Source organism: Sus scrofa, chromosome 15, assembly GCF_054392235.1.
Source record: "Sus scrofa isolate SSC_HxYL_T2T_F1_AM1 chromosome 15, Sscrofa_HxYL_maternal_Yorkshire_Landrace_v2.0, whole genome shotgun sequence".
Classification (NCBI taxonomy): Eukaryota; Metazoa; Chordata; class Mammalia; order Artiodactyla; family Suidae; genus Sus; species Sus scrofa.
Genome location: NC_139397.1, coordinates 142,425,535 through 142,450,942, shown reverse-complemented (window position 1 = coordinate 142,450,942; position 25,408 = coordinate 142,425,535). Strand labels below are relative to the sequence as shown.

Genomic DNA, 25,408 nt, shown 5'->3' with positions numbered 1-25,408 from the left:
AGCCATAGGAAATAGAGGTTTTTTGTTTTTTTTTTTTTTTTCACTTGTTACAACTGTTTTCTCTCTCTCCCCATATTGGAGGTTCATTTTAGAAGTTAGCGTTTGGGTAAAAGTAGATCCAGAAAAGACCTGGACTGAAACTGATGGTTAATTAACATGGGTCAGAGATGGAGGCAAAGCCTTTCAGGACTTTCTGTCTCCTCATTCGGTGAAGAGAATGAGAGTATTTTGTTTGTAGGAAGACAGGTGGATCTTGGCAGGCAGAAATGCAGAGTTGCTTTTATTGTTGTATGGAAGTTCTAGCAACGGTAGAAGACTAGAAGACGTACATGGCTGTGGGATCCAAAGGTGAGGATGCTACCAGATTTTAGCTATGGTCTCTTGGCTCTCGACCCACAGTTTTAAACTCTATGGAGTGGTGCTGGGGTAGACTGTACAAGCCTTCTTTCTGCTTTGCTAGCTGGCTCCCCATGGTGCTGCTTACTGGGAATACCCAAGAGAGGTTGCAAGACTGGAGGAAAAAGAAGGGAATGCTTCTTCTTGTATGTTTCTAGTTCCTGCAAGGGGGACCTTAGCGATGGTTTTTAATTTCAGAAATGGCAAGGTTTTCCTATAGCAGCAGGTAAGCACATCTTGCAGGTTTTCCAACAATGTGGAACCAACCTCCTTTACGCCTTAGGAATAAGAGTGCTTGATGGGTCATGACTTTTCCTCAGAGGTCTGGGTCCCTTCTATAAGGCTCCTTGCCAAGATCCTAGAAGTTTAATAATTTTATTTCAGAATCCCAGACCTTGTTCTCTCAGCCCTCCCTGCTTTCTGTGGTCGCAACCTCTGTGATACTTTAGTGTTCTCTTTCTGGCTGTTCATTTATGTAGGTAGATGAAGAGTATCAAGGAGATGAGATTCATTTGAAAATATGAGTATCATCTTTTGGGTCTCTCAGTTTCCATAGCTGCAAAGGAGCCAGCTCCCTGTAATGTTACCAATAAACATCTCGTCTCGAGACAGAGGTGATTGATACATTTTTTGGTTGAAGTCATTGCTTATCTACTTCACTTTTGTACTAAACTCTCTCTGCTCAAGTAGCCTTGAGTTAACTATCTCCTGATCAGACCCCAACTGATACAGTGGTTAGTAAGACTCCTCTTGGTAGAGACAGATCAGTCTTGGACAGAGCAATCCCCAATTCTGGTCCCACGACCTATGATTAAATAACTCTGAGTGCACAGATGAGTGACATGGTGTTTTTGTAGAGTCCTCTGGAATAAATGAGGAGAATGGCATGTGCTCTGGCCTGTCCATAAGGTTGGGGTGGGAACTGAATACAATACAGTAGTGTATAGGGCTATGCGAGGTCAGTTGAAGGGAGCCATACCTGTTTCCGGGGTGATGATCACAACAGCTGAAGACAGTCAAAAGAAGGACTCGGCCTCGTGTATCTCACTAAGAGAGGTTTATTGGTAACTTTTCAGGTAGCTGGCTCCTTTGCAGCTGATGGAAACTGGAGAGGACCAAGAGGTCCCTACATGAGTCTCAGTGCTTTTTTTAGATAGAAAATCTCTACTCAGGTTTCCAAATGAATCTCATCTCTTCCCAATTGCTACTTCCAAATGTTACCCATGTTCTATTTTAGTCTTGCCCAGTTATGAGAAAAATGTCAACATTATTATTGTTGCTATTTCGCTTTTCTATTTTAGATCAGATTTGGTCCTCTTATGCTATAAAGCATGCTGGATTTTCTTGCTCTAGAGCCTGGACTCTAGAATTCCATTTCTGCTTCTTACTAACTTTAAGCCAGTTATTTTACCCTTCCTGTTCTCAATTCCCTCATCTGCTAGTTGGAAAATGTTTTGTACTATCTGTCTCACAGGGTTTTTATATCTCACATAAAAGTGCTTTGTAAATTCAAAAATGTTGTAAGGGATATTACTATTATTTTTGGTAGCGTTCGTGGTAGTAGGAATTTAGAATTGTTTAAAAAGGATCCTGTAAGCAGTGTCTGGAAATAGCACCTTATAAATTAGCATTAAAATTTGCTGTTTTAAATGCTTTCCATTGATGCACATTAAATATATGCTGGTAAAATACACAATATTGAATTTCAACAAAGCATCAGTTTCTGGAATAAGATCACACACTTCAGCATATTTCCAGGCAGTTCTGATCTCATGAGTTTGTCCTAAGATGGCAACCATTTGCTCGTGTCTGAAAGAGTGATTACATAGAAGAAACACACATTGTGAAAGGAAAGAGTGACAAACGAAGACTCAAAGATTCCAGAACCAGAACAACTGATTCCAAGGTTTTAACTATCAGCGACATACACTCTAGAAGCAACAGGCATGATCGAGCTGTTGAACAGTAGTAAGGAAAATACCACAGACCAAATTATTTCTCTGATAGTCTCCAAAATAAATATCCACCAACCAAGGCTTTCTTGCCGTTAATGTTTTTCTTTTGGCTACTGTTTTAAGCTACTCCCAGGCACAAGAGAAAAATAGAGATGGAGTCTGCAGAATTCATGCTAAGAAGCGGTAAAGGCTCATTACGTACTTATTAATTCATACAAGATCAGCTATGTCTGACTTGTGTCGGCTGTCTATATTGATTGGACTCATTGTATAATTGCTAACCATTTGAATGATGGAAGGCACAGTGCTCTTAAGCAGCAAGAGACACGAATTGCCTGTGTGTATGTGTTGCTTTCCTTTCCACTGTAAAACTAATCTGACTTAATAAGACAATCGAACCGACGCCTGCCAAAATAACACAAATGAAATGCTTAACAGTTATTGAGACTTGGAATCATATAACAGGCTGTTGCGTGATTGAAAGGGCATGTGTTCGTACACAGAAATGAAGGCAAATCGCTGGTCCTGTACAGGGAATCACGGGATGTCTGTCCAATGGTGAAACAGTGAAGAGCATAAGATGAAGTAATTTTTAGCTCCTTATTAGATTTTTCCCCTAGATAGATTAGGAAGCATTTACAGATCTCCCTACATGTTTCCCAAATCATTCTCCACCTTGAAAAGAATATCTTTATTTAAGGCTACTATTTCATAATGTGGGTCAAAGGGGGGAAGGGGTGTGTGTGTGTTTGGGCAGGGGGGAGTGGCCCAGAACTTCAGAGTTAGACTTCCCTGGAGTTTACAATTCCTGTGACTCACAAAACTCTCCTCTGTGTTTGGAGGTATAAAACTATTCCAACGTGATGGCTTTTTAGATATTTTACTTCCAGGCCATACCTTGTTTTCTAGTGCCTTAGCTCCTTTCCAATGGCCTTGATTTAGCATGTACGGCATAAAGCTTCTGATGTGCACACCATTGGGTCTCAGAGGGTTAAAGGACTCCCTGTTAAAGGCATGGTCTTCTCTAGATGTGGGATAGGGGTGGGAGATCAATACGGACTTGTGGCCCACCCACTGGGCCATTGCTGGAACTGGGCTGGCCTAAAGCAGTATCCTAGCAAGGTGTTGCCTCAATGACATGGCTTACTGGGCCGTGGTCTGTGTTTTAATCCACCTAAGGAAGAAAGGCAAGTCTTGTATACCAGTTAGGCAGCGACATTCCTCACTGCTGTTTATCAGGGAGCAGTAACATTTTTAACAGTCCTTAGTGCTCTTGCAGATCATCTCACATTTATTTTTCATGCTGGAAGGGATTTCAGCTCTAAACTCTAGTAAGCACCTTCACCCCGTTTTTTTCAAACAGCAATGCAAGGCCCAGAGAAATTAACTGATATAGAGCTCCTGGCCGAGCCAGATGTTTTGGCCCCAAGTCTACTGATGGTAGACTTTTCCAGCAACAGTGAGGTGGTAAAAGCAGGACGGCTATCTCTGCCGTTTGAGATTTCTGAAATCCGTGTTCTTCATTCCCTGTAGATGTAATGAGTGATGTAGATGTAAATGGGTCAGGTCAAAGTAAAAATGACTGTAAATATTTGTCTGGAAGAACTTTTTATGGGAGAAGGAGTTATATGTTATCTATTATTTTGTAATAAATTACCCAAAGTCTTAATAACTAAAACAAAATGCATATATTATCCTACAGTTATGTGGTTGGAGTCTGACACTAACTGAGCTGGGTTCTCTGCTGTGGGATATCTCACAGTCAAGGTGTTGGCCAGGACTGTGGTCTCAGCCAGAGGCTCGAGTGGGGAAGGATCTGTGTACAAACTGACTCACATGGTTGTTGGAGGTCTCAGTACTTTGTGGGCTGTTAGACTGAGGGAAGGTCCCCTCTGTGGGCCAGAGAGATCCCTCAGTTCCCTGCCACATGGGTGTCTTTAACATGCCAGGTCATTTCTTGAAAGACAGAGAGGACTGGAGGCAAGAGAAAGAGAGAGTACCAGCAAAGCACAAGTCAGAGTCCTTTATTATTGAATCTCAGGCGCAACCTCCTGTCACTTTTTCCATATTCCACATTCATAGCGATTGGAGGCAAGTCCATGGGTCCAGCCCATTTTCAAGGGGAGGGAAGCATACAGGGGCATGAATCCCAGGAAGAAAGAATTATGGGGAGCCACTTACAAGATTGTCCCCCCACAGAAGTGTTGTCTGAGTTGTCACATGTTAAACATATATAATACCTCCCTTATTTTGGTTTTCCAGAGTCCACCACAATGTACTGAAATAGCTTTCAAGTTTGTGTCATCATCACTAAAATACAGATAGAAATAAAGATTGGACAATCCCCCCTCTGCCTCCTCCATTCCTGTCCCCCCAACTCTGAGGCACACGGAGGGAAACTGGGCCCATAGGAAGTGTTTCAGGATCTTCAACATTATTCTAGAGCAAGAGCCTAGAGAGGAAACCATGGAACAGCTGCATGGGGACCTCGGTATTGAAGGACTTGGGTGCAAATCCTGGTTCTGCTTCTCGGTAGCTGTGGATGTTGAACAATATTACCCTGAAACTCTTTCCTTATCATTAAAATAGGGCTAATAATCCCTGTGGACCAGGTAGTTGGGAGCATTCAGTAAGAGGATATGTGCAAAGGAGAACCTTCTCCAACTCTGGCCGTAGAGAAAGGATCACAGCAGGTGGTCATGCCCTTCCCTCTTTTTTTTTTCCCCCTAATAATAGAGGATACTGTAGGAAAGTTCAGGACAAGATCTTGTTTCCACAGTAAGCTTCTTTGAACTTGAGAGTTGTCACACGACTTAATATTTGGGATTATTTAGTCTGCGTGGTCTTTAGGTTTGTGTGTATTAGGGTCAAGAGCAATCCCTACCCCAGAGGACTTTTAGGATATTTAAGAAATTTAATGTACTTTAAACTATTTAGCACATTGTTTGCCATTTGGTATATACTCAATAAATGTCAGCTGTCACTATAACAATGTCTCTTCATAGAAATACCTTGTAAAATCTACTTACACTCTCTGCACCTTTGTTTCCTCCTCTGGAAAATGGGGAAATAGTAGGGGCTAGTTCTCAGGGTTGTCATTAAAGTTAACACGTTAAAACACATAAAGCGCTTAAAACAGTGCCTGGCACATTGTTAGCACTCAAAGAATGTATAGTTCCCAAAGGGGACAGATGTGGGGAGGGAGGCATGGAAGGGGCTTTGGGACTGGCGTATACACACCGTTGAATATGGAAAGCATAGTCAGTGAGGGCCTGCTGTACAGTACATGGAAATTGACTCAATATTCTGTGATAATATGTGAAAACAATCTGAAAAAGAATGGACGTATTTATGGGTATAATCGAATCACTTTTTTCTACAGCAGAAATGACCTCATCATCGTAAATCAACTATATGTCAATAAAACCTTAACAGAACAAAGAAGATAAACAAATATTAACTTTATTCGTGTTTGATCAATGTTTGCTCAAAAAGACTCTTACCCAGCATAAATGTTTAATACAGTATTTTCATCTTATATTATGTAATATGCCTACATAATCACTTATATAATATATACTGTTACTATTATTATAATTTTGTGTTCTAGAGCCAGTCCAGAAAATGATGATGCTTCAGAAATTCTTCAAGCTCCAGGACAGATTTGCTAACACTTACACAGAAGGTAAAAACAGTCCCGTACATGTTATGGAATGTGTATTGGACTGACATTTCTACAGTGGATGTCTGCTTAAATTTAAAATCAGCATCATTTGTGTCACTCCCTTCCTCAGATAATTCCACCCCTTACACCTGAAGCAGGGCTGACGTGGAGGACATTACCATCTACCTAAGTCTCTACACCTTAAAAAAGAGGTTTGATTGAATTGCATGTCTTCTCAAAGCTTTCCTATTATTCGTTGAACCTTGGCCTGACATTTTGAGTTATGTCTCAGTAAAAATTTAGGGAAGTGCCTATCAGTAATGACACAAATGAAGACCTTTGGGATTTAAGGGAAAATAAAAACTGTGTAAAGTGTAATTGGTCCAAGGAAGAACATTCTAACCCCATCCCCCCGCCCCTTTTTCTACCTCTGTCAACAAAACCAAGAGCTTGGTTTAGTCTCCACATATACACACACCAGGGAAAGAACCAAGTGTGGGAACCAGATATTAAAAAACATTTTTTTCCCTTTTTTGGGTCACTCTTCATGTATACATCACATGTGTGGAAAGCCTGAAATTCCTCAATGGCCATTTGTGAGATATACATTATCCCTTCAAATGGCTGTTCTTTCCTCCCTGGGCTCCTCCCTTTGGTTCTCGTGCTTATTTGCTTTGCTTGGTTAACATCTCAGCCACCAAATGAGTGGATACACACGCTCTTTGATGTCATCCTGATTTGCCCTCTTCTTGGAGAGCTGCTGCAAAAATTTAGTCCTGCTTTCAACGTATCCAATTCACCCATTATCCTCAGAGAAACAGGCCGGTTTCCTTCCCTGGGACAATGCGAACATGAGAGGTTTTAAACATCCCACAAAGGATATTCGGGGCCATGTCTGGGGAGAGAGAGGGAGAGAGAGAATGAGAGCAAGAGAGTGTTCATGAAAGGGAGAGAGTTGGGGAGGGGGGGGAGAAAGAAAAATCCCTTTGTAAATAGCCATTGAAATACAACTTCAAATACTCTGGTTTTCTGGGAAGAAAGCCTCTATGTTAAAAAAAAAAAAAAGAGCATCTCTCCAGTAAGTTCTAAATTAAGTTAATAAAAACAAATTGAAGCAGAGGGCCAAGTCTGCTTTCTGGAGGCCACTGTGAGAGGCAAACTCTGGCAACCATTTCCGTGAGAAAAATTGGTTGATTGTGGGAACCTAGTGATTTCTCTAGATTTATTTTCCTCTTCAGCTATATAGTGAATCAGGGTACCGTGTTATTCTTCCTTGCTTGTCCTCTTTCTCTTTAATCATCCTTAAAAAGTGCTCCCTTTATCATCTCAAAGTAAAACACAGAAAGCTCTCCGATCTTCCTGCCTTTGGGGACCAAATTGCAAGTGAGTGGTTTTGTCACAGGCCATCCAGTGCTCTTGAACAAGAGCAGAGCTAGGACTGCTCAGGTGTCTGTCTGTAAGAGAGATACAAGCGGGTTGTCCGGCTCCAAAAAGAATCTGTTTTTCTTTGACTGCACCTCAAGAAAGGTCAAACAGGATTACATTTTTTTCAGTTCACCAGAACAGAGATAGATGACTTGATTTTCGGTGCAAATTTGGTTATGTCAAACCAAGGAGCACCAGAAATACGATCGATTAACCTCTGGAGAGTCAATGGCGTGTTTTGTTTCACTCCCTTTGGGGTCACCGTGGACACTGCGGCGGCATCTTGCTGGATGATGGATTTACAGGAATTAATGCCCTTCACCCACTTTGCTGAGAACAGTCATCGGAACAAATGGTTTGAGGATTTTGTCTGGAGATATTATAGAGTCATTGGCCTCTCTTGTTTGTGGCCATTATTATGTGTATGGCTTGAGAAGCGATTAGAATTCAAGAACTGATGTCATTGAAAATGAGGCCCTGTTGGAGAGCCTAGAATTACCGTACAGTTCAAATAAAGATGTCTACTTTGGAGAGGATCTTTCTTGTCCCACATATTTTTTGGAAGTACATTTTTTCAATAGTTTTCCTTATACAGGCTTTAGATATTCCTGCATGCTAGGCTGATTACAGAAATCCCCTGCTTTCTCTCCTTGGTCACAATGGAGTGGCTAGGAGGGAATATGTGAGAAAAAGAACACAATGGAGGGTGTTGAGAGAGAGCAAGAATCATCATGGAACGGGGTGGGAATTTTCAGTGCTCTGAGCTAGAGTTCGTGGGGTGACCAGCCAGGAGTGTGCGACTGCTATGATCTTCTCTGACACAGAACTGAAGACGTGATCTGCAGACTACCTTCTCCATTTCCAGTGGAAATAATAAGTAAAATATATGCGATACATATGTGTGCATTTAGCAATGTTCCAGTGAGAGATTGTTATGGATTAGGAACCGGTGATAATTAAAACGATCATTTTGGACAACCCACCCTGCACACGATGTAAGAAATGGGGACCAATGATCACAGCCACTGTGACAGAGGGTGAGAAATCTAAATGCTGGACAAAAATTGTAAGCCATACACTACAGGGAAGGCGGAGAGGGATGGATGCATCTAGACAGGAGGAAGAAGAGGAGGAGGGAGTTAAGTGGAGAAGACCTCACTCAGGAGGTGACCGTGCGAACCCTGGAGCAGGAATAAGACTTCAGCTTTTTAAGGAAAAGAACAAAAAAGGAGGGAGAGGGTTTAAAGGAGGAGAGGAGGATGTGAGCCGTAAGTCCATTCATTCAACAAATATATATTTAGTGCCTACCATATGCCAGGCACTGTTCTAGTATATTCCATCCGGTAGAATTATTTGGCGTGTGTTCCTGCAGAAACTGAGTGGAGAGATAATGAATGAGATAAATAATGTTAAATGGTAAGGAGGGAAAAAAAGCACAGAGGGGAGCAGGGAGTCTGGAGGGAGGGTGGGACTTTTAGGGGGATGGCCAAGAATGTTTTCCCTGAGAACCAAAGTTTTGAGTAGTAACCTCAAAGCGACGAAAGGAGCAAACCTGGGGCTCCTGAGGAAAAAACATTCTAGACAGAAGGAGGAGCAAAGGCCTGGGTGACAACAGGTCCGGGAGAACTCAGAGGCTGATGGTGGCTGGAGCAAAGAAGAGGATGGGAGGTGTGGGGCGGGGTCGAGGGTGAGGGCAGAGCTTTGAGGCAGGACATTGGTCATTCCTCTGAGTGAGAAGAGGAGATACTGGAAGGTTTGGAGCTGAGGTGTGACCTCATCTGACATGATTTCATAGGATCTCCCCAGCTGCTGTGTTGAGAACTTCCATTTTTGTACCACTTTACCGTTGTCAAGTGCTCTCACACACCACGCCGCTCAGCTTCTCATTCCCCTGAGGGAGGAACTAAAGCTCAGAGAAGTTAAAATAACTTGCCTGAAATCTGATAGCTATTGAGGAGTTGCACCAGAATAATCCTCCACAGGACCTAAGTTGGAACTGTTTCCATCTCATCCACAAGGACACTCACGGAGAAAGGGAAACATCAAAATTCCGTTTGTTCATTTCATCTCTTCTTTCTCTGCTTTTCTTCTCTTTTCCAACCAGAACTTTTTTTGTTTGTTTGTTTTGTTTGTTCGTTTGTTTGTTTGTTTTTTGTCTTTTTGTCTTTTCTATGGCTACCCCTGCGGCACATGGAGATTCCCAGGCTAGGGGTCCAATCAGAGCTGTTGCTGCCGGCCTATGCCAGAGCCACAGCAACATGGGATCCGAGCTGTGTCTGTGACCCACACCACAGCTCATGGCGATGTTAGATCCTTAACCCACTGAGCAAGGGCAGGGATCGAACCCGCAACCTCATGGTTCCTCGTTGGATTCATTAACCACTGGGCCATGATGGGAACTCCCAGAACGTTTTCTTTATAGCATTGCTGTCCCCACCTGCTACTGCAAATGATGTTTTGGTGAAATACAGCATCTAAATGATTGGCTGTGTGAGATCAAGCTCCGAATTGTAGATACTGATGCTCAATTTATTGACATAGAAGCATTTAGCTCTTTTTAAAGGCTAGAAATAGGTTGGAGGATGGAGCTGGTCATGACTTTCAGTCTCAGAAAGTAACTCTAGCAAAATCAAGTAGATTTAGCTGGCTGCTCAGTTTTTTGGTTGATAGGTGGAATTGGGGTGTAGGGAGATGGGGGTGAGGCTAAAATTTCTTCCCATCTGCTTTCTAGCTGACTATGCTATTGCATTCAAAGGGGAAAGAGTATGTGGGCAATGGATCATGTTTCCAGTTCTCTCATGTCTTCACCAGAAATGTTTCCAGAGTCCAGAAAAAAATTTATTTATTTTTTAATGTTCAATGCTTGTATGAATTTTCACCTTTTTTTTGGGAGGACTTTGTGTTAAAATTGCTGCATGGAGATAGCTAGAATGGTCTCTTTTTAGCTTTTTATTTAAAATTTTTTTTTAATTAATTAATTTTTCTTTTTATGGCCACACTTGTGACCTATGGAAGTTCCTGGGCCAGGGGTTGAATCAGAGCTGCAGCTTCAGCTTATGCCACAGCTTGCAGCAAGGCTGGACCTTTAACTCACTGAGCAAGGCCAGGGGTCGAACCTGCATCCTCACAGAAACAATGTGGCTGAGCCACAACGGGAACTCCAGGTTTTCAGTTGAAGAGTATGAAATGCAGTTAGTGCACTTAAATCTCGATGAATCTTTACAGGAATCAAGCTGTATAATCATTACCCAGCCCAAGATGTACAACTTTTCCGGCACCCTAGTAGGTTCCCATGAACCCTTTCCCATCAGCTGGCCCTATTTTAACTCAAAAAGCTTATCCGTGGTTTTGACCATATTCATGGCTTGTTTTCTGCAAGAATTCACTCCTGGTTCAAAAGCGGATAGGTTGTAATTATATGGTTATTATAAATGTCACTTAGAAACATCTCTTTCTGGTGAAAATATGTAAGAAAATGCTAATTACATCTTACTTGTCATCTGTGTGTGTTGAAATAACCAAAGGAAGAGGATTTGGGGTCAAATGCCATTAAAGTTTTTATTCAACACACAAATATGACAACAAGCACTTGGAAACACAGTGCCAAACCCCAACCACCCACTGCCCTCCCGTTTATCACATGTTCTAAGCCCACAAAATTGAGGTACTTAATGGTGTCCTCTGTCAGGAAAAAAAATCCTTCTCATCACTTTTTTATGTTGACATGGAATACTTTACCTAGCCACAAATAATGTGGAGGAAGCTATTTGCAGCCATTTTTCATTGTGTTCAAGCCAAAGAGAAAATGACCGTGATTCCTGAAGAGAGTCAATATCCTGCTACCAATACATCAGTATCAAGTATGTTGTATCAGCATTGAGAAACTTGTCTGATTAAGCATTGACTGTCCTCATCCAACTCATTTATACCGAAAAGGTGTATGTATGATATGCACACATGTAGATTATTGAGCTGTTGTTATATTCACTGTCTTTCTTTTATGGAACATTTTAACATTTGTATATTTGATAATGTGTATTTAATTCATGAATAGACTTCATGAGGACCTTGGTAAATATGTTTTGTACAATTTTGTTCCTACTTAGTACCCTATTTTGAAATTTTAGAATATTTTAAAAATTGTCCTTAACAGTGTTTGAATGTTCTGTTAGGTTCCAGATCTATTTTCATAATGTCGTGAACAAATAAACAAGCGAAATCACAAGAGAACAATGAACTAGTTTCATTTATCATATGCAAGCTTGCCCCCAACAATCTAGATTCTGATTTTCTGCTGAATCTTGTTTTGTCCTTGATCTTCTAGTGATTTCCTTACTAAGAGAGATGGTGCTCATGAACTTGGGAACAGTGAGGAACGTCTGGATTGAAACGTCTTTACCTTCTTTTCTCACTATATTTTCAGAAAAATGGCATGGGGTCAGTTAAAGGTTTCTTTCCTATTCCTACATTATCTCTCTCATCCAGTGTATCTTCTCAATGGGAATTTTTCAAGGGGAGGGGGACTTAGTGGGAAAGAGCTCTTACTGGGAAAAATCTATCTCCCCTACTTTCAAGAAGAGGGTTATATGCCTTCCTGAGCTCATCCTGCCAATTTCTGTCCAGGGTCCCTTTGATCTCTTCTTACCGCCTTACGTGGTTGTAGGAAGGATTAATTAATTAGCACTTATAAAGAGCTTTGAAGATGAAAGTGCTTTGTTTGTGCCACCATCATCTCCTGGCTTCTCCAGATTTTGCTACGTAGGGGTCTCTCTTTAACCCTCCCCACCAAAATGGAGATTGTTGGGACTTGTAGAGATAGTTTACTGTACTTTCAAAGAAAGCAAACCTAGGATTTGCATTAAAGAATAAAAGAGATCCAGTGGAAGCATTCCTTTTATTCCTAGACTTGCCAAAACATAGACATCCCATTTTAGTTCAAACTCCTCAACTTCAGGTATTTTTTTGGGCATTGCATGGATGTCCTGGCTTTATATTTTCCAAATATTTTTATAACCTCAAATGCCCTTTCCACCATGAGCCAACATCCAAGTTAGTCATCATCAGTAACATTGATTCCCTGCCCCGCTTCCATCCCAGTGACTAGAGAGAGGTCTTGTCACACTCCCCTGAAACTGGCAATTCTGTCACAGTGGTTCAAGCCTCATTTTTCTTTCATAATGGAGTCTACATCGTGAGAATATCTCTGTGGACTCCTTCCTTGAACTACATAGAGAACATTACTGTGTCAACCTCTTTGCAGTTTGGACAACCCTTTGCCTCCTAAGATGCTCCCCAAAAAGTGGACTGGTCATTGATGGGCTCTTGAGTGTGGCTGATATAATAGATGTAGCCATAGACTCCACTCAGGGCTGTCCCATGAATCTGGCCCTTCCACTGACAGCAAGTGGAGTCTTTCCACTGGTATTTGGGAGTGCCAAGACCAGCCTCCAAATCTTAGTGATCTACCACTGCCATTTTTAGGTGCCCTGAAATGGCTTTTCATGAGTGGAAGGGAAGAGAAAAGTTTTTGAAAATTTCAAAGACTTGTAGGATCCAAATCAAATGAAGACCACGTTTCTTAATTTTTAGAGGCAATGGCCATGATTTGTAAATAGAGGTGCAGCCAAATAAAGTGTTGCTTTAGTGCATTCTGCTTTTATGAAAGTGATTCCTTAGTTTGGGGTTGCTAAGAAGGTGTTCAGTGTGGAGACTTTGCTTGCATGTTTTATTTGTTCTAAAATAATATTTAAAAAATAAATTTATTTATCCTGTCTTTACATCATCTCATTATATTTACTTTTTCCTTGTTTTAGGATAGCTTTAAAGAATAATTACCATTTACAGAGCACCTGCAAGACAACAGGAACACACCAGGTACTTCTCTTCCACCATTTAATTTAATCCTTATTACAGTTCTCTGAAGTAAATTTTTACTATTCTCATCTGATAGGTGGGGAAATGAAGGCTCTGAGAGATTACTAATTTGCCTGTGGTTATGGCGCTTGTAAAAGGCAGAAGTGGGATCTAAACTTAGGCCAGCGTCTGTCCAGATCTCATGCCCAGAGTCCATGCTCCAAATGACACTTCACCCTCTTTGGGACCGCATTTCCTGCAACAAGAGAAAGTTAATTCTCCTGGGATGCATAAAATGCATGCAGAACTTTACCATCTGCCCAAAGTGTCACCTAGCATGGTGGAAATTCTTCAGGATTTTCTAGCTGAGTCTGTTTGGATTGCACTGGGTACATAGTGGCAGGGGTGACATTGAATAGGGTTTCATCTTTACCTGTAATACGGGGATAATGATAACACCCACCTCAAGGGATTTTTGTGCTGTGATCATACAGAGGGTAGTGAATTGCGAGTTGCTGCATTAATTCCATTAGGAGGCAACTACATTATTCACGATGAGAGATGGTGACACTCTGAACGAGTGGTGATGGAAAGGAACTGATCTATGTGAGAGAGACTGCTTGGTTGGGGGGCCTGAGTGAAGAGGAGGACCCCAGTATAAGCATACCTGTGACGTGGAGGTGGAGCTCATGGGATGAGGAGCAAGCTTATCAGGGGAGATAAAGTGTTCAGTTTGGAACTTATTAGGTTTGAGGTGATGGGAGAACTTCTGTGTAGAGATATTTAGCACAACTTTGCATCTGAAGTTTAACCAGGAGTATAGAAGGCTGATTTGAAGATGTAGACTTGGGGAGTCATGGGTAGACAGGAGATATTTGAGACAGCAAAGTGGATGAGATAGTCTAGAAGGAGAGTGTAAAATCAGAAGCACATTCTGGACACTGGAACATGTGAAAGCCTATACTTGGTGAAGTTCCTGTTGTGGCTCAGTGGGTAAGAACCTGATGTTGTCTCTGAAGAGGTGGGTTTGATCCCTGGCCTCCCTCAGTGGGTTAAGGAGCCAGTGTTGCTGTGAGCTGCTGTGTAGCTCACAGATGCAGCTCGGATCCTGTGTTACTGTGGCTGTGGTGTAGGCTGGCAGCTGCAGCTCTAAATCGATCCTTAGTATGGGAACTTGCAAATGCCACAGGTGTGGCTCTAAAAAAAAAAAAAATAAATAAATAAATAAAAGGCCTACACTTAGCAGATACTCAAAGAGGATCTAGAGAGGGTTCTGAAAGGAAACGACAGAGACTGAAAAAGCAAGGAATGAATTCCACCACAAAGAAGAAGAGGGTTTCAAAGAAAGGTTGACCATTAGCACTGAGTTTTGCAGGGGTTGTTAAGGATTGCAGGGCTGATTTTTCAATTAAAAGATTGTTGGAAACTTTTGAGAAAATACTTTCAGAAGAGTAGTTGGTCACAAAGTTATGTTGCAAGGAGCTGTAGAATGGTTTCATGTTGATACGCTGGAACCAGTGCATGAACGCTACTCAGACCAGTGTCAAGTGAGATCTTGAGCTTGTCTTAACCACTCAGGAATGAGAGGGGCCAAAATACCTGCTTGAGTGTCTCGGGATCTTGGGTTGAGTTCCACCAAAAGCTGACTCAGGCTAGGATTTGAGTACAAAGAGTTTATCTGGGAGATGGTACCAGGAGAAATCAATAGGGGAATGAAGACGTGAGGGAGAGAAGGGAAGAAACCCATACTGGGTGCTATGATCAAATTGCTGCTGTGGCACTTGGAGCCCATTCCTTCTGGGGACGTTTTGTACACGTTCTAGAATGCACCTTGGACACATTCTTGAATGCACCTCGGACTTGCTCTTTTGGGGAGGTAAGGACGCTCAAGTATTTATCCTTCAACTGAGGGCTGTTTTTAGAGTGTCAACCCCTGACACTTCTGACCTGCCCTATGCCTGCAGAGAGCACATCAAAAACAAACTAAGCCCCCCGCCCCCAAGCAAACCAACAAACAGCCAACCTCAGAGTCACAAGTGCTTGCATGCATGTGTATGGCAAGTTCAGAGAGGTGTGGGCAGGGTCTGCTGCGATTAGGGATGGACTAGGCAGGGTGGAGACAGAGGAGAGGAAAAGAGTAAGGGATTAACATTTATTGAGTGCCTAATGCATACAGGACACCGGATGCTTTACTGTGCGTGTGTCTTTCAGTCTCCCTTTATTCTCACATCTGTCACATGAAGAAACTGAATTTCAGAGAGATGAAGGAACTTTGCAACGAGCAACAGAGACTCAGTTCTTCCTTAGAACATCTAAATGCAAAGCCATTCCACATTCAGCAAGTAAACCTGGGACATTAGTGAGGGTGGAGTTGAAATAGTGGCCCATGGTGTGTTTGGACAGATCATCTCATCAAAATGATGCTCCTTGTTTCTGAATTTGTTCTTTCCTTCCTTCTCTCTGTTGGAAGGAGTAATTAATAGTTTGGTTTGCAAAGATCCCCTGCAAGTTTATAGACTGTGCATGGAAATCAAAATAACTAAAAGAATAACGAATCGTGTTAACAAAGGATGGTATTGTCCCTCTAATTATTTATGTTTTGGAAACTCAAATGTGAAATCTGCTATGGTTATCCTGTAATGCTGAAGATAGAAACTGTTACGCTCATCCTGTCCCACTTGGTTCCCTCCCTCCCTTCACCTTGTCCTCCTCCTGGAGCTGCACCCTTTAGGTCTCCTGCCTTCAGATGCTGCCCTCCTAGAGCTCTGCTTGATCACACTCTGATGAACTCTGCCCTTCCTTCTTGGAATCAGACCCTTCTCTTTCTTACTCCTCCTTGATTCCCTTTCCTTAAAGGTCCTTTTCTATATCGACAGAATTAATCATGCAGCTCAGGCAGTTGTGTTGTTTCTGGCTTTCTTCTGCCTCCCTTGATACCTTTCTCTTCTGTGTCCTAATCCTCAGGCGGTTGGCACCCACCCCAGCTAATCTGATAAAGATCATTCTGGTGAATGCTCTCAAGGCTCAACAGCAGAGCAGCAGGAGGCCCTGCAGGCAAGCCCCTCCCTCCCAGGAAGTCTCTCTTTGAATGGTTGTATTCTGGTAATGATTTTCCAGTTTTGGTTTCATGTTTTAAAAACATAAGATATAAAAAGAACTGCAAAGACTCTTCTGAAAAGAACGGAAATGAGCACCCTAATCCATCCCCCCCACCTCCCCACACACTAGTTGTTTTCTTTCTGCTTCTTTCCTGTTCGTCTTTATTCCAGGCTGGTGTTTTGATATCTGCAGTTTTAAACATGGTTTATTTCTGAATCCTTTAAAACCCATTTCTACACAATCATCATAAGTTTATATATGTTTAATAACCAATTAGTATTCCATTGTATTGGTGGCACCATATTTAAAAATTCTCTTCATTTATATATATATATATATATTATTTCTCTAGGACATGCCCAAGAGTACAATTGCTGGGCCATATGATAAGTCTATTTTTAGTTTTAAAAGAAACTGCCAAACCATTATCCGGAGGCGCTGTACCATTTTACATTTCCCACTATCAGTGTGTGAGAGATCCACTTTCTCCACATCCTGTTCAGCAATTGGTATGTGTTGTTGTCACTGTTTTAAATTGTATTCCTTCAAATAGGTTTGTCTGGGATAATCTCTGATCAAGCCTGTTGTTCTGTTGAAATTAGTAATAGGACCCCTTCCATCTTCATAGGGTACTCTTTCCTCAATCCAGCATGAGGTCCCTCCACTAAATTGTGTTAGAAGAGTAGCCACCTACTTCGTCTATACTTACTGGAGTTCTATCTCTCTCTGGCTTCAATTTACCTTTAATGGCTAGCAAGGCTGAATATCTTTTTTCTTTCTTCTAGTTTTTGTTGAGATATAATTGACATACAGCCCTGTAAGTTTAAGGTGTACAGTGTAATGTTTTGACTGTATACACCAATAAATGATTACCATAATAAGTTTAGTGAACATCCATGATTTCATATAGACACGAAATTAAAGATGTAGAAAAAATATTTTCTTACTATAAGACCTCTTTGGATTTACTATCTTAAAAACTTTCATATATAACATACAGCAGTGTTAATTATATTTATCGTGTTATATACTGCAGCCCTTGAACTTATTTATCGTATAACTAGAAATTTATAACTTTTGACCTCCACATGCAATTCTCTGTTCCCCCTACTTCCTGCCTCTGGTAACTATAAATCTGTTCCCTTTTTCCATCACTTTGTTTGCTTGTTTGTTTTTGAAGTGTAGTTGACCCATTAATACTGTTAGTTCCCAGCACACATTTTCAATATTTCTATGTTTCAAAATGATTACCATGAAAAGTTTAGTTACCACCTGTCACTATGCAAAGATATTACATAACTATTGACTGTGTTCCCCACAGTGTTCATTTCGTATCATGACTCATTTATTTTGTAATTAGAAGTTGTACCTCTCAACCTTCCTCTCCTATTTCTCTCATCTCTCCATTACCCTCCCATCTGGCAATTGCCTGTTTGTTCTCTGTCTCCATGACTCAGTTTCTGCTTTGTTATGTTTGTTCGTTCTATTTTTTTTTTGTTTGTTTTGTTTAGATTCCACATATAAGTGAAATCATACAGTATATGGCTTTCTGTGACTTATTACCCTTAGCCTAATACCCTCTAGGTCTTTCTGTCCATTTTGTCACAAATGGCAATACTTTATTCAAATTTTCTATAGCTGAATAATATTCCATTATACACACACACACATGCACATCTATATATACACACACACCACATCTTCTTTATCCACTCATCTATTGATGGGCACTTAGGTTTTTCCATATCTTGGCTATTGTAAATAATGCTGCAATGGACATTGGGGTGCATAGATCTTTTCAAGTTAGCATTTTTTTTAAAAAAATTATTTTCTTTTTTATTGATGCATCTGTGGCATGTGGAAGTTCTCAGGCTAGGGGTCAAATTGCAGCTGCAGCTGTAGGCCTACACCACAGTCACAGCAGCACCAGATGTAAGCTGCATGTAGCTGTCCAGTTTTCCCAACACCATTTACTGAAAAGACTGTGTTTTCCTCATTGTATATTCTTGCCTCTTTTGTCATAGATTAACTGCCTATATAAGAGTGGGTTTATTTCTTGGCTCTCTATCCTCTTCCATGGACCTGTGTGCCTATTTTTGTGCCAGTACCATACTGTTTTGATTATTGTAGCTTTGTAGTATAGTTTGAAATCAGGGAGTATCACACCACTAACTTAATTCCTCTTTCTCAATATTGTTTTGGTTATTTGGAGACTTTTGTGTTTCCATAAAAATTTTAGAATTATTTTTTCTAGTTCTGTAAAAAATGCCATTGATATTTTGATAGGGATTATGCTGAATCTGCAGAGTGTCTTGGGTAGTATGGCCACTGTAGCAATATTAATTCTTCCAATCCATGAGCACAGTATATCATCCCATTTGTTTGTATTTTCTTCACTTTCTTTTGTCAGTGTCTTATAGTTTTTCCACTGCAGGTCTTTTACCTTCTTAGTTAGATTTATACCTAGGTGTTTTATTCTTTTTTATGTGACTATAAATGCAGTTTAAAAAATTTTTTCTTTCAGATAGTTCATGTTTTTAGTCATAAAAACACCACAGATTTATATGTTATAATTTTGTTGCCTACAAATTTACTGAATATACTGATGCATTCTAGAAAATTTTGGATGGTGTCATTAGGATTTTATATATACAGTATCACGTCCTTTGTGAACAGTGACAGTTTTATATCTTCCTTTCCTATTCAGATTCCTTTAATTTTATTTTCTTATCTGATTGCTATAGATAGGACTTCCAGCACTACATTGAATAAAAGAGGTTAGAGTGGACACCCCTGTCCACCTCCTCATCTTAGAGGAAAGGCTTGTAGCCTTTCACTATTGAGTGTAATGTTAGCTCTGGGCTTGTCATATAAGCTCTTTATTATGTCAAGATATGTTCCCCACTTACCCTCTTTGTTGTGTGTCTTTATCTTAAATAGATATTAAGTTTTGTCAAAAGCTTTTTCTGTATTTACTAGGATAATCATATAATCTTTATTCAATTTGTTAATGTGCTGAATCACATTGATTGATTTGGAGATATCCAACCATCATCCTTGAATTCCTGGGATAAATTCCACTTGGGCATGGTGTATGATCCTTTTAATGTATTGTTGAACTCTGTTTGCTAATGTTTTGTTGAGGATTTTTGCATCTATGTTCATCAGTGATATTGACCCATAATTTTTTGTGTGTGTGTGACTTTATCAGGTTTTGGTATCAGAGTGATGTTGGCCTTGCAGAATGAGCTGAGAAGCATTCTTTTTTGTGTAATTTTTTGGAATATTTCAAGAGGAATTTATTTTAACTCTGCCTTAAAAGTTCGGTAGAAGTCACCTGTGAAGCTGCCTGGTCCTGGACTTTTGTTTGTTGGGAGTTTTTTAAAATTACTGATTCAATTTCATTAGTTGTATTTTGTATGTTTCTATTTTACATACAATTTACCATCTTACCCATTTTTATGTGCGCAACTCAGTAGTCTTACGTATATTCACATTTTTGTTAATCCAGTCTCCAGAATTCTTTTATTCTTGCAAGACTGAAATTCTAGACCATTGAACTACTCCATATTCCTCCTTCCAGTCCCTGGCAACCAATTCTACTTTCTGTTTTTTACAATCCATGTAGCACGATGTCTTCAAGCTTCATTTATATTGTAGCATGTGTTGGACTTTCCTTCCTTTTCAAGGTACAATAATATTCCATTGCATATTTTTAACTTAATGTAGTATGTATTACATTTTCTTTATTCAGTCATCTATAGATGAACAATGTAAGTTTTGCGTTCTTTATATATTTTAGATAAAATTTGTCGGATGTGATTTGTAAATATTTCTCCCAGTTTGTAATTTTTTCTTTATTCTCTTAATAGAGTCTTTCACAGATCAAAAGTTTTTAATGATGATATCTTAATTTTTAATCCTTTTACATATCATGCATTTGGTTTCAAGTCTAAGAACCTTTCACCTAGTCCTAGGTCTGTGAGATTTTCTATTTTTTTTTCCAAAAAGTTTTGTCATTTCATGTTGTGCATTTTAGTCCATGACCCATTCTGAGTTCATTTTTGTGTACAGTATGAGGCTTAGGTCAAGATTCTTGTAGCTTTTTTTAATGTAGTGGAATCCTTTATTTAGCAAAGGATCGGGATTAATAAGGCAGAAAGCATGAAGGTTGAATAAATATCTTGTATTATTTCTAATTTAGGGGATGACTATGATATTGGAAATCTTAAGGGCTGGGAAATTCAAACTCAGTATGAAGAAAGAGGACAATCCTAGTACATATGTAAGTGAGATATTTACAGAGCAGGTGTGAGACCTGGAAGCCTCCATATAGAGAACAAACAACACAAGCTGGTTTGTCCTGTACAGTCCCAGATCACACCTATTGTTCCATTAAAATTATGAATGATGCCATTTGCACTGTCAAAATGTACTGGTTTCTTCAGTACGGAATATGATTACCCAACTTGCCTATTCCATGCTTCCACCCTAAAGATGATATCAGAGACAAAAAAGTTTATAATTGTCTAAGAGGCTACATTGGTGCTTTAACTTTGGAAAAGTACTTTGGACTAGCTAACATTTATCCAGTACTTATTATGTGCCAAGCTTTTACATATAATAATCAATCCTGCCTGCAACATTTATGGTGAGTTTTATTTTCTCATTTTCATTTCATAGACAATGCTACTGGAGGACAGAGAAGGTAAGTAACATGCCCATGTTTTTGTGTCTGAGGTTTATAAAGCTATGATTCAACCCAGGCAGAGTGACTCTGAGACTGGGCTTAGCTCCTGCTTCTCCACCTCTCGCTGCATTGTTCTACAAATGTGTAAAGAGGGCCCAAGATGGTTAGTCATGTAAAAGTGGTGAGAGGGGACCACCCCAAGTTTTCATATTATAACCAGATTACCAGTGATATCTGGTAAGTAAAGTAGGCTATGGAATAACAAAGCCAGAATAGTTCTCTGTGTATGGGAAACACTAGTTAGTAAAGGCTTGGATTATAGTTGCAACTACATGTTATGAGACTTTGGGCAGGTCACTTAATGAACTTCCACTTCCTTGTTAAAGAGGGATGATGAAAATACCTCACTCAGGTAAATCGTGAGTATGTAGCCGGTGATGGATGTTGGTGGAGTTATCTGAGCTACGTGTCAGAAAATCACCAGAGTGGTATTGAAGTGGTATTGTTTATACTTTGGTTGGAAAAGTCAGTATTTATTTCTTTTCTTCGTCTCTGTCTGTCCTGAAACAGTGGCAGAGAACTTCCCACTCACATGCAGCTCTTTCAGAGGTAAAGACGGAAATGGCCTGAATGCACACATCAACAAAACCTGAAGCACGGGTTGGCATCCAGGTCTCATCTTTATTTCTGAAGCACCTTTGCCCTTATTTGCTATTATATCCCTGAATGGAATAGATGTTTATAGCTCTCTGCTAAAGGTCCAATTTATAGCATGTAACTAGAGACAGCATAAAGAGACACTTAGTTCCAACACTGCAGGTGAAATTCCCACAGAATATATGGGAAGCCAAGGGAATGGTCTGGGTAATAGACCATTGAGCTCTAAGTACTTTTTATCAGAATGAGATATAGACAAATCTATACACCCTTTATATAGATCATGCCAGAGTGTTTCAAGTTATATCATTAACTGCTCTGCAAGGGTTTGAAGAAAAGCAAGAGGGGATTCAGTTAAAAGTAAAAGAGAAATTGAAGCATCTTTTCTAATCCAGCTCAAAACTAGGAACAGAGAGATAGAAAATAGAAAGAAACATATAAATGCCATGTTTATTTTGACTACGTAGATATTGTGAAAAATTGAAATTTTGGTAAGGAGAGGTATTGTGGAGAATTTGGGGTTCCTGTGCTCTGGAATCCAGTTTTGAATCCTGACATGAATCTTGGTTTGCCATGTACTCCTGTAGCTTCAATAAGTTTCTTCTTCTCTGGGGTTTGCTTTCCTCTTTATCAAGCTGGGGAGAATAATACTACCTACTCCACAGGCCATTTTCAAGGATTAAATGAGAAAACCCATGTGAAACATTTGAAAAGAGCAGCCAGCACACAGTAAGCCCACAGTAAATATTGATTTTTATTTGTTATCTAAAAACATGAGCTTCTCAGTCAAATTTTCAATAGAAGCGTTTCTTGAAATTTACCCATAACATCAATACATAACATCTTGGCTTCCATCAGGGCCTCTCAAACTGTCTGTTGTGAAGGAACATTTTTTGAAGATTTTAATTTCTAATACACTTGACTGGACTGTTTATTTTGTAAAACACATTGTGCACAATGTGAAATTGCTGTCAGAATTTCTAAATGCTTCATCTTATTTTGTCTTCTTAGCTCTTCATTGACCAGCATCATCAGTCCGTGTACCAGCACCAGACCATTGGTGACACTCTGAGTAGCCCTGGCCTAGATTTCACCCTTTGCCCTTTGCTGTCTGTTGTTCAGCTTCTCTTTATCTTTGCCCCGTAAACAGCATCTCCTTTCCCTTTGGGAACTGCCCCTCCTCCATCCCATATGCTCCAGTGGGGTTCCAAAGCAGAGTGCCCTACCCCTTCCGAATACAGAGTGGATCCATCACGGTCCTGACAGGAAACAGATGGTACCCTCAAACCTGGTAATGTGAGGACAATTTAATCATGACAATGTTTACATAGTTAGGGGGCAGGATTTGGAGAAACAAACAAGAGATAATGCAGTATTTTGGAACTGGGGAAAGTAGGGAACTATTTCTACCTTTAAACCTAAAAGGAGAGGGGGAGAAAGTGGTTACCGAATTCTGGAGAGGGCAGCTGAAGGAGGGGGCAGCCGGATAGAAGCTGAGGTGTTGAGAAGCGTGATGCTTCAGCGGACCAAACACTGTAAACCCACTGTGCTCCCACTCCCTAATTTCATATAAGTGTCTCCCATTGGCTGAAACCAACTGGAAGCCAGAGAGAAAGGCATCCTTGATACTTGCCATGAAGCTCAGCTCCTTGGGTAGAAGTAGGTAGAGAGGGGATCATAGGGTCACCGACCCCTGTGGTTTGCCTGGCCCCGGGGGGTTTCCTGGGACAGGGAACTTTCAGCACTTAAAGCCAGGCCAGTCCCAGGCAAACTGGGATGTTGGGTCGCCCTAGATCTGTAGGAGCAAAGAGACTGGTTTAGGATCTCAGTCTGACCTGCCATAATATATCCATTTTCTTAGCTACAACAATGTGTCTGCTTTGTCTATTCATCACCCAAAGCAGTATGTGTGCGTGTGCGTGTGCGCGCTGGCTTGTGTTCATGTGGGGGTGATGAGTAATCTAATCCAATTAAGTTTAATAATAAATTCAATGCCCTCAATGCTTCCATGAATCCGCTTGGTGTTTTGGGCAGGGGGTTGGCCCATTAGGGATCTGTCATGATTGAAATTATCTCAATCCAACTGACCAGTGGTTCTCAGTGTTGGCTGTACTCCGGAATCACCTAGGGAGATTTCAAATGATTGCCTGGGCTCTCCTCCCTGATAATCCGATTTAACTCATGGCACTGACATGGGCTAGGTGGTTCCAATGTGCGACTGAGGTTGAGAAATAGGATGCTCAGATGGGGGCCCTGGGGGGCTTGCTAAGTAGAGAAGAGCTTCGGTTTTCTGCCAGGGATATTGGATACAGGCTGAGAGCACATGATGGACTTCAGGACCCATTGGGTGGGATCAGTGCTTTCTGTAAATATTCTGCCTTGATAGGAGTAAGACACTGCATGTTCCAGGCTCTCCTCGGGACCCCATGAGGAGAGAGCAAGGGGAGTCATGGTCATATATTAGGAGTACGAGTCTGGGACTTTAGTGGAAGGCTCTGTCACACCTCTCATGTCTGAAATCTTGCCCTCTAGAGTCCTGTCGGTGTGCCCGTCCCTCGGAGCACTGGGGTAATTACGTGCCCAGAGGGATAATGATGCTGAGGTACTATTGCCTGGTCTTCCAGAAAGCACTTCAAAGTCATTGACTCTGTCAAGCTAATCTGACTTGTAGTGCAGGGGCAGGACTAAGGTGAGGCAAGAGAGATGTCCAGGGCACAAAATTTAAGGAAAACAGTCACCCTGGCCCAGTGAACAAGTCTCCTTAAAATTCACATTCTTGGTGTCTTTCTAGCGTCACCTCATTCTTGTCCTGAGCTGTGATTCACAAGTCACCTAGAATCACCCATTTAACAGACAGCTCAGGTGTGCTTCTCTAACATCGAATTGGATAAGGGGAGAAGATCGCACACTGGATCCCACTATTTGCTTTTCTCCCTCCACTCCACGCCAACACGAATGGCAAGCACGTCACTCCGTGACCTCTCCCTCCCTGGATGGCATTTCAGCTGCTCTGAAGGATTTACCTACATCTCTTGGAAGTAACGTTTTGGTTGGGCCCCTCATGGTGGATTTTTGCAAGCACCATAGTGCCTGGATTTTAGGACAGACCAGCTGAAATATACACGTCGAATTGGAAGATAAGCTGGACTTCATTTCCAAGCAGCTACAGGAGATGCCTGTCTCTTTGTCACTGATTTTCCATCAGTTGCAAGCACATTCTCCACGTTTGCTAAAACTCAAATCAGTTTCTTATGATGTGGTTCCAAACAGAAACTTCAGGTTACTATGTGCATGGACGTTGTGCTCAGTGACGTCTTTAAAAAATGGTCTTTATTTCCACCAGTGAATTTGAGCGTTTAATTATTAGTCAGATTATATGTATATATTCTTTTAAATTGGAATTTTGTATTATTTCTTCCCAACAATGAAATCACTTTCTGCCTTGCCATCATGGAAGATTAGGAGATTCTTAGTACTCCTAAGAGTTCTGAAGTTTAGAATTCTAGGAGTTCTAAAGTGTCTTTCAAGTAGAGTGCTTTAGAGGAGGGCTCTGGCTTTCATTGGTGTTAGGGGGTGCCTAGCACTTTGCAATACTTTACACAAGTAAGACTATAACAGCCACTTTGTACTCATCCTGCAATAAAGGCATTTCTTATCATTGAATCCACC

The 25,408-nt window shown here is 40.8% G+C and overlaps 1 long non-coding RNA gene across 2 annotated transcripts; it reads left to right on the top strand.

Moving 5' to 3' along the window:
• On the top strand, nt 1–23,606 carry LOC146396170 (uncharacterized). 2 transcript variants are annotated; one of them, XR_014829038.1, is made up of 8 exons: nt 1–348; nt 2,475–2,549; nt 5,962–6,036; nt 11,765–11,877; nt 13,254–13,314; nt 16,258–16,395; nt 21,076–21,100; nt 22,751–23,606. It is a non-coding gene; the product is annotated as an uncharacterized LOC146396170 (long non-coding RNA). The 2 variants fall into 2 exon arrangements; XR_014829039.1 differs by lacking the exon at nt 2,475–2,549.
• Nucleotides 23,607–25,408: the final 1,802 nt, after the last annotated feature.